This window comes from Lipotes vexillifer, unplaced genomic scaffold (assembly GCF_000442215.2).
Source record: "Lipotes vexillifer unplaced genomic scaffold, Lipotes_vexillifer_v1.1 scaffold742, whole genome shotgun sequence".
Classification (NCBI taxonomy): Eukaryota; Metazoa; Chordata; class Mammalia; order Artiodactyla; family Lipotidae; genus Lipotes; species Lipotes vexillifer.
In genome coordinates this window covers 1,034,782-1,051,124 of record NW_006775459.1, presented here as the reverse complement: position 1 = coordinate 1,051,124, position 16,343 = coordinate 1,034,782, and positions in this window count along the sequence as shown.

Genomic DNA, 16,343 nt, shown 5'->3' with positions numbered 1-16,343 from the left:
CGGCTCATGATAGAGGTTTAAAAGATTTGATTCTGGAGGTGCAGCCCTGTTTTGTGATAAAAATAAGCCTTAATATATTTTCCTTTGCTTTATCTGTTTTTATGTGGGCAGCAGATAAATTCCAGAATTCCTAAGAGATGTTCTAATGGAATAGCAGGTTGAGCTGCCAGCAGTGTCAGTATTTCAAGATAAAAACATAATGCCATGAATCTTTATATCAAATGTTGTGTTGCAAATGAAACACTATCTACTCCATGTAAAATCAGCTTCTCAGCCCTATCTTTGAGCCATTTTTCTTTGATTCCACAGTGTCAGTGAGTGGCTTAGGTAACCACTTCTTTCCCCCCTTGAGCCTGTATGGATGAATTATTTCAGCATTGTTTTATGAAAGGGATATTGACTCACTTATTGTAAAGAGAAAAAATATTAAACCTTGATAAAGTGTTTGTCACTCTGACTCATAGAAGACAGTCTTGTGTCTTACTTGTCTTGAATTGACAGGAATAAGCTAAGGATTGGTAATTTTAAAGGTCAAGAGTAATGTAAGGGCGTGGGGATATGAATGCTTTCAGTTCACTAAAGGAGTTACAGAAGATTGCAAATTTATTATATATTATGAAGCCATACCCATTGGCTCTGAAACTTGATTATTTTAGGAGTCACCTACATTATCATAGACACGCTAACATCCTAGGAGAATCCTAATGCAGTACCTTTGGAGAAATGTACCACCATGGGTACATCAGGTGCACGAATATGCCTGATTCAGTGTGTTACACTGTAATTTGGATTTATAGCTTGTTGGGGATTTTTTTTAATACCTTTAACTGAACAAAATAAAAATAAAAGTAAAAGTCCCTTCCTACAAAGTTAAGATAGCTTGCAAATGAGTCACAGTTTGCTTCCTTAATCTTTCTTTGATTCAGAATCTTCTTTTTTCCCCCAAAACAGGCTTTGACTTACAGATAAGGTTTATGACTTAACAATTGCTAAACCTGAAAAAATAACCTTCACAAAAGAGTGACAACCAAAGTAAAACCTGTCACTGAAAACATTAAAAAGATTAGGAGAAAAAAGTCTTCAGGTGTAGGGGACTGAGAGAAAGATTCAGAACGACTTTTGGTCCTTCCAGTCTAAAGGCCATTGTGAAGTTAAAAAGTCGGGAGATAAATGCTAAACCTCACAAAATAAAAAAGGATAGCTCAATTGACCAGGATGGGATTTAAAATATAAGAAGTAGATGGAGTAAGTACAGAAAATGGTATCAAAATAAAAAGAGAGACCACCAGAGTGAAGAATTAAGGAAAATCAGTTATGCCATAACAAAAATCAGTTGTTTGGCAAGGCTGCAACATCTCAGTGTTTCTATGTGAACACTGACTAGCTATTGAGACCTTAGAAATCACATTGAGGCATCTAAGTCCAATATTATATTTCTAACAGTTTCAACTTTTCTGAGCGATGGATTCTTTTCAGAGTGTGATGAAATCATGTACCATCCTTTCCTGAAAAATGAACTGGTCTCATGTATACACATAAACTCCTAATCCCTATTCTACATTAATACCTTCTGTAGCATCCGTGGTTTGTCTTCCAGTCTTTGCCATTATAATCAGTGAGCTACATTTCATTATTATATGTAGCAGCCCTTTCTCCTGACAGACATCTGTTTGCAGTAAATAATTTATTACTCTGAGTGTAAACATGCCCACATGTAAACTAAACTGGTAGCTCTAGGTTTGCTGTCTTGAACAAAAGAGAGCAAATCTCTTCTACCTGGTGGTCCTTTTCATATTACAAGATAAAACTTGTGTTCCTTGTACTGGCTTCCCTAGACTAAATTCTTCACATCTTTAGACTAGTTAAAAGGATACTTTCTAGAAAAGGAAGGTTCAGATTATTAAATTGACATTCAGCACCTTTTAAATCCCATATAAAATGAATAATTCTAATCTAGCTTGCAATATTATCACTAACCCTGTAAATTCTACTTCATGCAAATTGGTTTCTCCGTATGCTGTAGACTTTCCCACCTTTATGCTTATGTGCTTACCCCTGCCTAGAATTAACGTTCAATGCCTGTCTCTTCAAATCCTACCCAAGCTTTATAATACTGGTAACGTATATGTAGTACTCTGTATGTGAAATATTTCAAGTTTTACTTGTGTTATATTATTTAACCTTACAAGAAAATCTGTGAATAATATTATTATTACCAATTTTATAAACAGGGAGTGTGATGCATAGTATGTTGAAAGCACACAAAGTGATAAACCCACACGATTTCACTTTTAACTACCTTGTTGGCCTCAAAACCTCCTTCATATACTACATCATAAAATAATTTTTTGTAGTAATCTGATCTTTTGGGGGGCAATAACCAAGGTCATAACATCTCTAGCTAAGCTAAATCTATAGAATTGCATTGGAAAATTTATCTACAGTATTGCTGTATTAAAAGGGAGCATTCATAGATTGAATATGGGAAAGGCAGCCAAGATTTTAGGACTTGGGGTTTTGTAATCATGTGTTCAGAATAGGAGAACTAGGCTTGGAAATGACTGAAAAATGAGCAAGATTCACAACCACAAGGATTACAGAATAAAACAAATGGGTACATTAGGGCTTCTCAGAACAAAAGTATATATACAAGACCAGCTGCATTTTCATTTATGGGTCAGTATGCTCAAAAGGGAGCAAATAAAAATGAGAGGTATTACAGGATCATAAAACTAAATTACCTACTTTATATTGTTGACTGGCATCTATTAGTAGGTTGGACATGTATTAAGAGCATACCTAATAAATTATAATTGAGCTCATATGAACAAACTCAGAATCAATATGGGAGTGGATCTTAGAAGGGCACAGATGCCCAGTGCTTGGCTCTGCCTTCTGAGGTGTATTTCCTTTTCTTTAAGAAATGGGCATATTTAAGCAGATAGATTTTTTTAGTCTAATATCTGTAAAAAGTTGAAGGTCTAGAAGCTTCTTTCCATTTTGACTTGTTTGTGATACATTTTGTCCAGGAGCATACAGTTATCTTAAAAAATTCTTATTTTTTTATGAGTCTAATCATGGCTTATTCCATGCTCCAAAAACCATAACCATAATTTTCTTTGGGCTTATTAGACTCTGTGGAACAATATCTACAGAATTCCTAGTAGTTGTTTTCTTGTTTAAAGTTCTTGTATTCAGACATTAACTTTGAATTAATGTTTGAAACCTTTGAATTCTAAGGTTTTAACAAAGTATCTTACAGCAGTGTTCTTGAATGGTCCATACTCTGAAGTCATTTCTTTGAGAGTCTTTTGTTTTTGTCAGGTGGAATGGGTTTGAGAATGAGATTTTTAAATTCTTTTTGGTGAAGTATAGTTGCTGTACAGTATTATATAAGTTACAGGTGTACAATATAGTGATTCATAGTACTTTTTTTTAAATTTATTTTTGGCTGCGTTGGGTCTTGGTTGTTGTGCGCGGGCTTCCTCTAGTTGTGGCGAGTGCCGTCTACTCTTCCTTTTGCTGTGCAGGTTTCTCCTTGCAGTGGCTTCTCTTGTTGTGGAGCATGGGCTCTTGGTACACAGGCTTCAGTAGTTGTGGCTCATGGGCTCTAGAGCACAGACTTAGTAGTTGTGGCGCACGGGCTTAGTTGCTCTGCAGCATATGGGATCTTCCCGGACCAGGGCTCAAACCCGTGCCCCCTGCATTGGCAGGTGGATTCTTAACCACTGCGCCACCAGGGAAGCCAGATTCATAGTTCTTAAGGTTATACTCCATTTATAGTTATTATAAAATATTGGCTTATTCCCCTTGTTGTACAGTATAACCTTATAGCTTATTTTATACCTAATAGTTTGTACCTTTTATTCTCCTCCCCCCTGTTGCCCCTCTCCCTACAGGTAACCACTATTTTGTTCTCTATATCTGTGACTCTGCATCTTTTTGTCATATTCATTAGTTTGTTGTATTTTTTAGATTCTAAATATAAGTTATATCATGTCAAATTTGTCTTTCTCTGTCTCAGTTATTTCACTTAGCATAATGCCCTTCATCTTGTTACAAATGGCAAAATTTCATTGGCTGAGTAGTATTCCATTGTGTGTGTGTTTATATATATATATGTATACCACATCTTCTTTATACATTCATCAGTTGGTGGACACAGTTTGCTTCTGTATCTCAGCAGTTGTAAATAATGCTGCTATAAACATTGGGGTGCATGTATCTTTTTGAATTGGTGTTTTTGTTTTTATCAGACATATACCCAGGAGTTGAATTGCTGGATCATATGGTAGTTCTATTTTTAGCTTTTTGAGAAACTTGTTTTCCACAGTGTCTACCCCAATTTACATTCTCACCAACAGTGTACAAGGGTTCCCTTTCTCCACACCCTCGCTAACATTTGTTATTTGTGTTCTTTTTGATGATAACCATTCTGATAGGTGTGAGGTGATCACTCGTGGTTTTGATTTGCATTTCCCTGATGATTAGTGATGTGGAACATCTTTTCATCTGCCTGTTGGCCATGAGTTTTATTTTTTGACCCCAAAATTCTTAGATGCTCTATATTTCCTCTACATTCTGCTTGAAAACTAAATAGTACGTTTTCCCCTTTCTTTCTCTTTTCCTGTATGTACCTCTGTTTTTCTCCTCCTATGCAGCTAAATGATGCCAATCAACTCTTTACGTGTTCTTCTATTACTTTACCACTACAAAAACTGCTTAATCATCCTTCTAGCCTCCATTGTGAGTTTTATCACTGTCTTTTTAACTTTCTCTAACAGTTTGTTCACCATATGTCCACTCTCCACCCAGTGCCCATCACAGATTCAGTGCCCTATATTTAATGTTTCTAAAGGGTTGCTTCTGAGATTTAGACTCTAATTTATGTTTCAGCTACTTATACTTATTTGCTTGCTGTTCTACAGTCTGGGCTGAGCTCAACTGGACAGTTTATTTCCTGATTTAATCTGGGGTCACTTTGCCCAGGTTCAGCCATCTAATCACTCTCCTAGAGCTGAGTGATCCAAGGCCAGAGCCACATAATCGGAGGTTAGCTGGGGCTGTAGGTTAGGGTACCTTAGTTCTCCTCCACATGGTCTCTTTTGAAGAATAGCCCAGGTTTTGTACACAAGGGTGGCAGTGTTTCAAGCATACCATCACCAATTCAGAAGTGCTTATCAAGCCTCAGCTTCTATCATTTTTGCTGATGCCTATGGGCCAAATCAAATCACAGGGCCAAACCCATGTAGGTAAGCAGATACTAAGAGGTCTGATACATTATTGGACGCTAATGTAATAATCTACAAAATTTTATCTATAGATATTTGGGCAATGGGTAGTAATATTTTTTTCTGAATTGCATATCTCACCTACAATGAGATTATATTAGCTCTGTAATAAAAATATATTAAATAATAATAAAAAATTGTCTTTCCTGTGCAATCATGTTTCTAAGAAGCAATACTTTATACTTTAAAACATTTAAATTTTATACTTTACAATATATATTGTTAAAAATTATAATTTGTTTATAGATTATCGAAGCAATGAAAGCACATTTCCAATATTGTGCTGATAATATTTAATAATGTTCATATTTACTTTTTTGCTCTCTTCACCTATATGCTGTAGCAGAGTGTGTTATAACACAAAAATGTTTATAAATAGCAAATGCATTTTAATTTCAGTTTTGCTTAAATAGTGTACTTATAAAGAAGAGGCAACACAGATATTTCGAAAAATTCATGCTTGATCATTTTATTCAGTATTTATCTGATACCTAGCTGATATGTTTCAAAATAAAATTCATACCATCATTCAAGTTTACTTTATTTTCTGGCTTTCAAGAGCATGGTTTCTCAATTAAATATTCTCCAAGATATTCACCATGCATAATAATTTTAAAAGATCACACTTCCAGTGCACTATATCTGTCTAACATTTTTATAACAATTTGGTTAGCTTCAACTAGAGAGGTGTCATTTTTCTAAATAGAATAACAAATAACACAAAATCTTTATGCCTTCAGGTGCTTAGAGGAAGAGTAGCTAGCATAAAATCTATGTACTCTTCTGTATCTTCTCATAATGCAAATGGTTCTAGTCATAAAAATTTGGTAAATTGCCAAATCCTTTTTTTAAGCATGACAAATAAAATATTTTGATGATCACCTCTTGCTCCTCCATTCACTATGTAGAAGACTTTTGAGGTCACAGAGACTTTGTTATGTTTATTTCACCATTCCTGTGGGCATTAATAAAATCATTTCTTGTTTAAACTAACCACCTCCATCTCTTCCTATAGGCTATTTTTAAAAGTTTTTTTTCATATAAATTTACTTACTTATCTATTTATTATTTTTTGGCTATGTTGGGTCTTCATTGCTGTACGCGAGCTTTCTCTAGTTGCAGCGAGCAGAGGCTACTTTTCCTTGCAGTGCGTGGGCTCATTGCAGTGGCTTCTCTTGTTGCGGAGCCCAGGCTCTAAGTATGTGGGCATCAGTAGTTTTGGCACATGGGCTCAGTAGTTGTAGTTCATGGGCTCTAGAGGCTCAGTAGCTGTGGCACATGGGCTTAGTAGCTCTGTGGCATGTTGGATCTTCCTGAACCAGGGCTCGAACCCGTGTCCCCTGCATTGGCAGGCAGCTCCTTAACCACTGCGCCACTGGGGAGGTCCTTCCTATAGGCTTTTGTTCAGACAAAGTGAGCATAGATAATATTTTGCAAGAGCATGCAAGCCTATGAGTTAAAAAAGAATGAAATAGATTAAGTTTTTTGATATCTCATACCTCGGCTCACTTATCATTTATAATTATGAATCCTCCACAGTTTTGTTTGGTTTCTTTATTACTGACAGAAAGAGCCAGCCACTAGATAGTAAATCAGAAAACAGGGAGAAAAGAAGGAGATAAGACAGAATTTGTCATTTATCCTTTTTCTTATTGTGTACACATGACCGTTGATGAGGAGATGTATCATTGTTGCACGGATATGAGGGAAATGTTCTACTGTACTCCTTTTTTACTTATTTTTTAATATGTGAGCATATACAGACACATAGTTTCAGAAAAGGAGAAAAGAATGGACAGAATATGAATACAGTATCCTAGTATCCTTTTTGAGTCAATGAAAACCATATGGACATACAGTCAGTCCCAGCATCTGAAATTCTGTGTGGAAGTCTCACTGACTATTGTATATAAAGATTTGTTTGTTGTGTTGTTTGTTAAGAAAACAGTAGGGCCTAAGGAAGAATAATGGTGGTTGCTAATAAAACAGGATATACAGCATATATGGCTTACATGAAAAATGGTGTGCACTTAAAAAATAGGGTCTCAACATTTGAGACAGTACACTGAGCATGATGTGGTAAAACAGTAAAGCTCTGAACTCTTGCCACCAGTCAGGAATGGGGATTATATTATATAAAATTTATCCTGGATTATATTATTGTTCTTAACAGAAATTTATTTTCAGGATGATCATATTCAGGGGCTTACATACCTGCAAAAATAAAGCAGTAAGATAATTACTCTTCCCAACACTGCAACACACAAGAAAACACAGAGATAGAGCCAAGTGCTCAGGTTTAATGGAAAGAGAGGTTGAGAGGGGAAGCCGATAGGATGTAATACAGCCATCCATAGGGTAGAAAGTAAAGTGGGCAGACAGCAATGACACAAAATCTCTCTTTTGCAGTTCCTTAGGTACTTACATCAATTTTGAGGAAGTATTATGAAATCAGAGGAATACATACAATATTCCCAAGGGATTCTAGTTCAAAATGGTGGAAAGAGCACAGCTATTTGCTTTCCCCTCATCCTTGCCCTTTAGCTCAGTAAACAAACAAATAAACAAATAAATAAAATTTTAAAATCCCATTTACCAGTAAAAATCCACTATAATGAACAGGAGAAGAAAAATGAGGAGAGGAGAAGTAGGCCATCGCAAGGCTGATAATTTCATGGATTTCTAAAAGACCCTGTCAATGAAAAAATTAATCAATATTCCATATAAAAAAAAAGAAATGGAAAATTTTATTGGAGTCAACCTGTGGATTATAACCCAAGAGACAGTCTCTCAGAGAACTGTGAGAACTGTTCCAAAGAGGTAAAGGGTGAGGCCAGTGTGTATGTGATTTTGGTGAGAGGGTACAATCAAGCACTCATCTTGGCGGAAGGTTACTGCTATTTGCGAGGAACAGGTATCTCCATTAATCATTTTAGTGCTTTTCTAAGTATGGGAAGGTGCAAGAAACTGTGTTCACAAGATCTCCACAAAATCTTAAAAACTGTATGAGGGCCAGTTCTGTTGACTTTCCCAGAGCACAAAGTACCCTATCCTGACCTCCCTGAATACCTGTAGGTAGGTACTGTAGGTCAGTGACTACACTGGCTAATAACTTGATCCTTGTAAAATTGGATGGTGGGCAACATTCTTTATTTTATAATCCCTTCCCTTTAGGTGTTAAGTTTGACCAAGATTTGGGAGGCATTTCCTGACCGGTTTGCCCCACAGTACTAGGAATGCTTCTCCTCAAGACGGGTGAGGATTTCATTAATAGGCCACTCGATGTGCTACTAGTGGAGTAGGCCCCGTCAACAGTAGCCAAAAGCCTCTGGACCATTTGTCTTACTAGCCTGTTATGGCCCAGGAAATGGCTCACTCTTTTCTTCTTCCCATATGTAGAGTTACACTATTACAATCATTGTTCTTATAGAACTATATATTTAATTAATCATTTCAGGTTGCCTCATCATCATTAATTTTATCTGAGGCTCAGTCACACATTTGGTAATGCAAGAAACAAGAATCTTGTAAAGTAGGCAGAATACAAGTAATATAGCTAATAACATTAATAAGGTCATAAATAAGTATTTAAGTTAAGAACTTCTGTTAGATGTGGCCCAGTATCTCAGCAGGTCATCTGACTAGTCTGTTCTGCACCAATGGCTATCTTTAAGGGAAATGACATATTGGCACTGTACATAAAATTCACGAAGGATGTCTGCATGTACAAGGTGAGTGGTGGGTCGTCATAACCCTGTACAAGATTGAGAAAGGAATGTTATCGTCTAAGTAGTTACATAGCTGACATCTGAAGAAGATAAAAATTTGATCTTTATGATTGAACAGGTATTTCTGCCATGGGGGAGGTCTGGTTAACACATAATGCAGATGCATAATGCACACGAGAGGGGAGGGAGGAAGCCAAAATGGACAGAGAAAAATATTATGTTTAAATTTTTCTTGTCTTGCCTTAAAATATGAATTTTTATTTCATCAACCCAAGGTAGATGGGATATCAATAAACTAAAGTAGAGAAAACTCATTTAAAAAAAAAAACTCAAGGGAAACAGCTACAGCAGAGATGGAAACTAGTGTACCTGACAAAACTCTGGATCAAACTCAGGCTTGGAGGAGGCAGATAAGACAGCGGGAGAGGACCCTGAAGTGGAAATCATGGATGGAATTTGTCAGTCTGCCTTAAGAACTGCTGGGTCAGTCAAAACTTCTCCTTTCTCTATGAAGGAAGGCTGCTGGCTGCAGCATTTGCCTTCCACTGGAGTTCAAAGAAAGGATGAGTGAGGGTGGGAGATTTGTCTGGAGAGGATTTAGGATGGGTTTTGGACTGGAGTGAGAGAAAAGGCAAATTCTAACATTACTGTGAAGCACCACAGAGAGTACAGGAGTGAATAAACTGAGCATCTATCCACTGAAGAAAGGAAAAAAAAATATTATTATTGGCTAAAACTAAGTAATTAAGAAATCATCATTTTCTTTACTTTAGGATTTCTGGTCTCAACTAAAGGAGGATTGACTCTACTTTGAAAGTAATTCTTTTTCCTTTTGACAAGCTGAACAGTCTAGTTTACACAGTGGTCCCTGGATAACTTCTTGACAGAGAGACATTGGTATTAGGTCTGGAACTGTCTAATTATTTATTCTTCCAAGGCCAGTGATAAGATAAAGATAAAATAAAGGGGATAAAAGAGTCATGAATTGAAATATATTTTCTGGATTATAAATTGAGCTTCTTTACTTTAAATAATCTATTTCATATTTGTTAATCCTTCTGCTTAATTCTGTCTAGATGGGAAATAGTGGATGAGGGTGCGTTAAGCTAAAGGGCAAGCAGGAGAATATGAACAGAAAGGTTTCTGAAGTTTTAACAGCTTGTTTATAGTACTGGAAATTCTTAGAATAGAAGGTACATCATTTGTAAAGGCTAACATGAATGATTCTGCCTCTCCCTTATCCTTGTTCCCTTTTATCAGCATGGATAATTGCAAACAGAATAAACAAAATATACCTTTATAATAATTGTCCAAAATCTGTTATTGTAATGGAATAAGCATTGCTAAACAGATGAAATCATATGACCTAAAAACATAAGGAAAATCACACAGACTTCTCATTTATTCATCCCTCTCCTACTGAAATAACTACAGCAATACTATATGGAAAAGGATATAAATATTAAGATTAGTGTCCAATGACTACAGGTTGACTCTACCCTGTCCAAATTTACAAATAATTTGTCAACTTTTAGCTTTGCTTTAAACTGAGTTGACTTTGCAAGATTATGTTATAACCTTGCCATCCATTAATTTTTTTAATTTATCTTTAATATTTTTATCTAGATTAATTTACTACAGAATTAACCCTTTTAAAGTATACAACTCAATGTTTTTAGTATATTCACAAGAGTTGTACAACCATTGACGAAACCTTTTTAGAACGTTTTTATCATCTCACAAAGAAACCCCCTAACCAATACCAATCATTCTCCATTCCAACCACTCCCTACCCATACATTCGTTTTTTCTCTGTGGATTTGTTTATTCTGGGTATGTCGTATAAATGGAATCAAATAACACATAATATTCTTGGGCTGGCTATTTTTACTTAGCCTAAAGTCTTCAAGGTTCATCCATGTTGTCCTCTGTATCAGAACTTTATTCCGTTTTGTTGCCAAATAATATACCATAATTTGTTTATCCTCAGGTAATTTTCACTTTTTGACCATATGAATAATGTTGCTATTAACATCAGTGTACCAGTTTCTGTGTGGGCATCTGTTTTCAATTTTATTAAGTATATATGTAAGAGTGGAATTTTGGGTCATATGATAATTATGTTTAACATCTTGAGGGACTGTCAAATTGATGGACTGCAAAGTGGCTGTACCATTTCTCATTCCAACTTCTCCACATCCTTACTTACAGTTTTTATTTTTTTTATTTTTTTAAATTGATTCAAGTATAGTTGATTTACAATGTGTTAATTTCTGCTGTACAGCAAAGTGATTCAGTTATACATAAAGTATATACATTCTTTTTCATATTCTTTCTGGTTATGGTTTATCACAGGATACTGAGCATAGTTCCCTATGCTATAGAGTAGGACCTTGTTGTTCATCCATTCTCTATATAACAGTTTGTATCTGCTAATCCCAAACTCCCAATCTATCCCTCTCCCAACACCCCCCACCCCCCTTGGCAAGCACAAGTCTGTTCTCTATGTCTGTGAGTCTGTTTCATAGATCAGTTCATTTGTGTCATATTCTAGATTCCACATATAAGACTAGCACTTTATTACCTGTCTGTTTTATTATAACCATCCTAATAGCCAGTGGTGTTGAACATCTTTTCATGTGCTTATTGGCTGTTTGCCCATATATTGGGAGGAAATGGCCTTTTAAATCCTTTGCCTATGTTTTGAGTTATTTATCTTTATACTACTGAATTATAAGAATTCTTTATATATTCTAGATACAGGTCCCTTATCAGATATATAATTTGCAAATATTTTCTCTTACTCTACGGGTCATATTTTCACTTTCTTGATATGCAGCTTGAAAGTTTTAAATTTTATGTAGTCCAATTTATTTTTGTATTATGACTTGTGCTTTTGGTGTCCTTAATTTTTAAGTTCTTATTGTATACCAGATATTGTGCTGTTAGGCATTGTAATAAAGATGACTCTGAATAGCACTTGGCCTCAAGGATTTCACAGCCTCGTGAGGGTTATGTTTAAGGAAACTGACGGTATATGATATATGTGTATATTATATGAACTCTAAAAGAGAGCAAAGAAAAAATAATAGGAAAGGAAAATACATTGTTTTCCTTAACTTATTATTGCCTTTATTATTATTCTTTCTTTTAATCAACCTGAAATTTTAGAAGTACATGCTTAAATCTTCATTTACTTATTTCTTCAACAGATATCTATTGAGTGATACCAGTGTGTCAGATTTATATTATATTATGTATATTATCAGTGAATAGAACTGAAAATATTCCTTTTCTTTATGGAGTTTTTTACATTTTAGTGGAGAGAGACAAGAAAGCAAACCAACAAAAAATATAAAGGCTAAGTAAATTATATACTACTTTAGGAAGTGCTATGAGAAAAAAAAAAACAAGAGAGAGAGAGAGATTGAAGGAATTAGGAGCCCCTGTGAGTAATGGGAAGGAAGATGGGCAGTTCCAGTATGAAAAGGATTGATGTCATAGATATCTTAGCAAAGGCGAAATTTAAGCAAAGACTTGAAAGAGATGGAGGAGTTGGCTAAAAAGGATATCTTCCTTATCCATTCATCCGATGATGGACACTTAGTTTGCTTCCATGCCCTGGCTATTGTAAATAGAGCTGCAATGAACATTTTGGTACATGACTCTTTTTGAATTTTGGTTTTCTCAGGGTATATGCCCAGTAGTGGGATTGCTGGGTCATATGGTAGTTCTATTTGTAGTTTTTTAAGGAACCTCCAAAGAAGATGTGGCACATATATACAATGGAATATTACTCAGCCATAAAAAAAACAAAACTGAGATATTTGTAGTGAGGTGGATGGACCTAGAGTCTGTCATACAGAGTGAAGTAAGTCAGAAAGAGAAAAACAAATTCCATATGCTAACACATATATATGGAATCTAAGAAAAAAAGAAAGAAAAAAAGGTCATGAAGAACCTAGGAGTAAGTTGGGAATAAAGACACAGACCTACTAGAGAATGGACTTGAGGATATGGGGAGGGGGTAGGGTAAGCTGTGACAAAGTGAGAGAGTGGCATGGACATATATACACTACCAAATGTAAAATAGCTAGCTAGTGGGAAGCAGCCGCATAGCACAGGGAGATCAGCTCGGTGCTTTATGACCACCTAGCGGGGTGGGATAGGGAGGGAGATGCAAGAGGGAAGAGATATGGGAACATATGTTTATGTATAACTGATTCACTTTGTTATAAAGCAGAAACTAACACACCATTGTAAAACAATTATATTCCAATAAAGATGTTAAAAAAAAAAAGGATATCTGAGGGAGAGACAGAAGTAGAATCTGAAGCAAAGGACTTAAGTTGGGAACATTTTGGGAGTTTTTGAGAAACAGCAAAAAAAAAGATGGTGTAGTCAACTAAGTAAAGAGAAATAGGAGTGTCTTATAGTTAATGGAGACAAATCATAAAAGGCCTTGTAGGTTGTTGAAAGATGTAGCTTTTTCTTTGAGTGATATGCATAGTTACTGTGGCTTTTGAGCAGAGAAGTAACAGCTGTTTTTTTTAAAATGTTTTTTAGGGTATAGTTGATTTACAATTTTGTGTTAGTTTCAGGTATACGGCAAAGTGAATCAGTTATACATATATGCATATATCTACTCTTTTTTAGTTTCTTTTTCCATATAGGACATTACAGAGTATTGAGTAGAGTTCCCTGTGCTATGGAGTAGGTCCTTATTAGTTATCTATTTTATATATAGTAGTGTGTTTATAAAACATAGGCAGAACACTCTCTGACATAAATCACAGCAAGATCTTTTTTGATCCTCCTCCAAGTAATGAAAATAAAAACAAAAATAAACAAATTGTACCTAATTAAACTTAAAAGCTTTTGCACAGCAAAGGAAACCATAAACAAAATGAAAAAAAACAACCCTCCGAATGCAAGAAAATATTTGCAAATGAAGCAACTGACAAGAGATTAATCTCCAAAATATACAAACAGCTCATACAGCTCTATACCACAAAACAAACAACCCAATCAAAATACAGGCAGAAGATCTAAATAAACATTTCTCCAAAGAAGACATACAGATGGTTGAAAAACACATGAAAAGATGGTCAACATCACTAATTATTAGAGAAACACAAATCAAAACTACAATGAGGTATCACTTTACACCAGTCTGAATGGCCATCATCAAAAAATCTATAAACAATAAATGCTGGAGAGGACATGGAGAAAAGTGAACCTCCTACCCTGTTGGTGGGAATGTGAACTGGTTCAGCTACTATGGAGAACAGTATTGAGTTTCCTTAAAAAACTAAAAATAGAACTACCATATGATCCGACATGAACTGTTTTAAAAGGACCACTTTTACTGATGTGTTGATAACACACAGGGGGTAATGGAGATGGCAGGTCAGATAAGACCATGATGGGAAACAAGGAGACATGAGAGAAGAAGTCTATCAGAGAAGAAATTGACCAACTCAGGTACATGACTCAATGCTGAGAAGTTATGAGGACTAAAACTTTGTCACTGGTTATTGCAAACTAAGGTCATTAAGGACCTTGTCGAGCAGTTTCAGTGGGATGGTAGGGAAGAAAGCCTGACTGGAGTGGGTTTCAGAGAGAATGGAGGAGAGAAACTGGAAAACTGTAAATAGAGAAAACTCTTTCAGTAAATAGTGTTGTAAAGGACAGCATGAAATGGAACAATGAGAGGAAGTATAAATGGGTACAAAAGAAAGTTTATTTATGATTTGCCAAATTAAGCATTTACACAAGTTCATAGATTGGCACAAAAGTGTTACAAATGAGACTAGAAATTTAAATTTTTTTTTTTTACTGAAAATGTTGAAAGCCTTAGTGAATATTTAATTTTCATTTGTTTTATTCTATATGGAATCCTATACCATTTCATTGTGATGTGTTCCTCTTTTGATGTTTTACTTACTAATAATGCGTTGAAAATATTCTTTTTCTATCTTAAGAAAGAACACTGATTTTTTCTTATAAAAAACACAGTCTGGATTTTAATTCACACTATCATGTCCCTGCTGAATCTTGAGAGAAAGAAAGAAAGAAAGAAAGAAAGAAAGAAAGAAAGAGAAAGAAAGGAAGAAAGGAAGAAAGAAAGGAGAGAGGGAGGGAGGGGGGAGGGAGGGTGGGAGGGAAGGAAGGGAGGAAAGGCAGGAAGGAAGGAAGGAAAGAAAGAAAGAAAAAGTTCTAAGTGAAATTCTAAGAATCAGTAATCAAGCGATTGAAATCAGTTTTTCAAAACACATAAAAGGGAAGCCATCAGTGTATTTTGCAACTCTTGCAGACTCTAGACTGTTATTGATTTCTTTATTGATCTTCTTAATATTTTCTGGGGAGTATTATGTGTGCATACTAAGGTATTGGCATTTTAATACCTTTCTTTGGGGAACAATGTATGAAAGATTTTGTTAAAAAGATGCTAAATAATTGCACAACTTCAATATAAACAGATAAGTGAAAAGTTTGCTGCTTTTGTTGATTGCATCTGATGTGTCTCCTGAGGCTTAGTTTCCCAGTGCATTTTAAAAAGGCAAATGTCTCTAGATTATTTACCTCTTTACAAGATTTTACAGTGAAATCTTCTAAGCACATGCCCTTTCTATTGAAATCTGATCATGATGTGCTAAAAGTCAACAAAATCCTTTAATCATGCAGCACCAGGCATCTTAAAATAATGATTCCTTTTAGGGCTGTTAGCAAAATGTTTAGCAGGTCCAGCTCAGAACTGTTTTGAAGAAATATATTAGACAAGGAACAGAAATATAGCAGTGGGTCCTTCTCTTCACTCCTCTATTCTCTGTGTCCTCTTTTTGGGCTTAGAGATTACCAATAACGGTAAACAGAAAGCCAAGAAAAAGGCTGCCATGTTCTGTTTCTGAAAAATCTCTTTGGCACTGACTTATCTTCAAGCTCCTTTTAGAAATATTTTCTCATTTTGCCATTGTCTCAAGATAATATAATAGTAATAATATTTGTGAATATATAAAAAAAAACTTCTTCAAAGACCAGTGGATTAAATGTGGTTAATTCACTATATTATTGTGATTTTTAGGTACAAAGTATGATTAAAAGCAGCATTTTAGTGATCAAAATATGTTTAGGTAAAAGTAACTTTTCCCCAAATATTGGAAACTTAATTTTTGTAGAGTATCATTTGATGAGTCAACATATGAATGTATATGAAAAAGAGTGTATCTTAAGTAAACTAGAAAAATTACCAGATAGCATTTAGATATTGAACTCTTGCTCATTTTTTTTTGTTTGTTTTTTGTTTTTTTTTTTTGTGGTACGC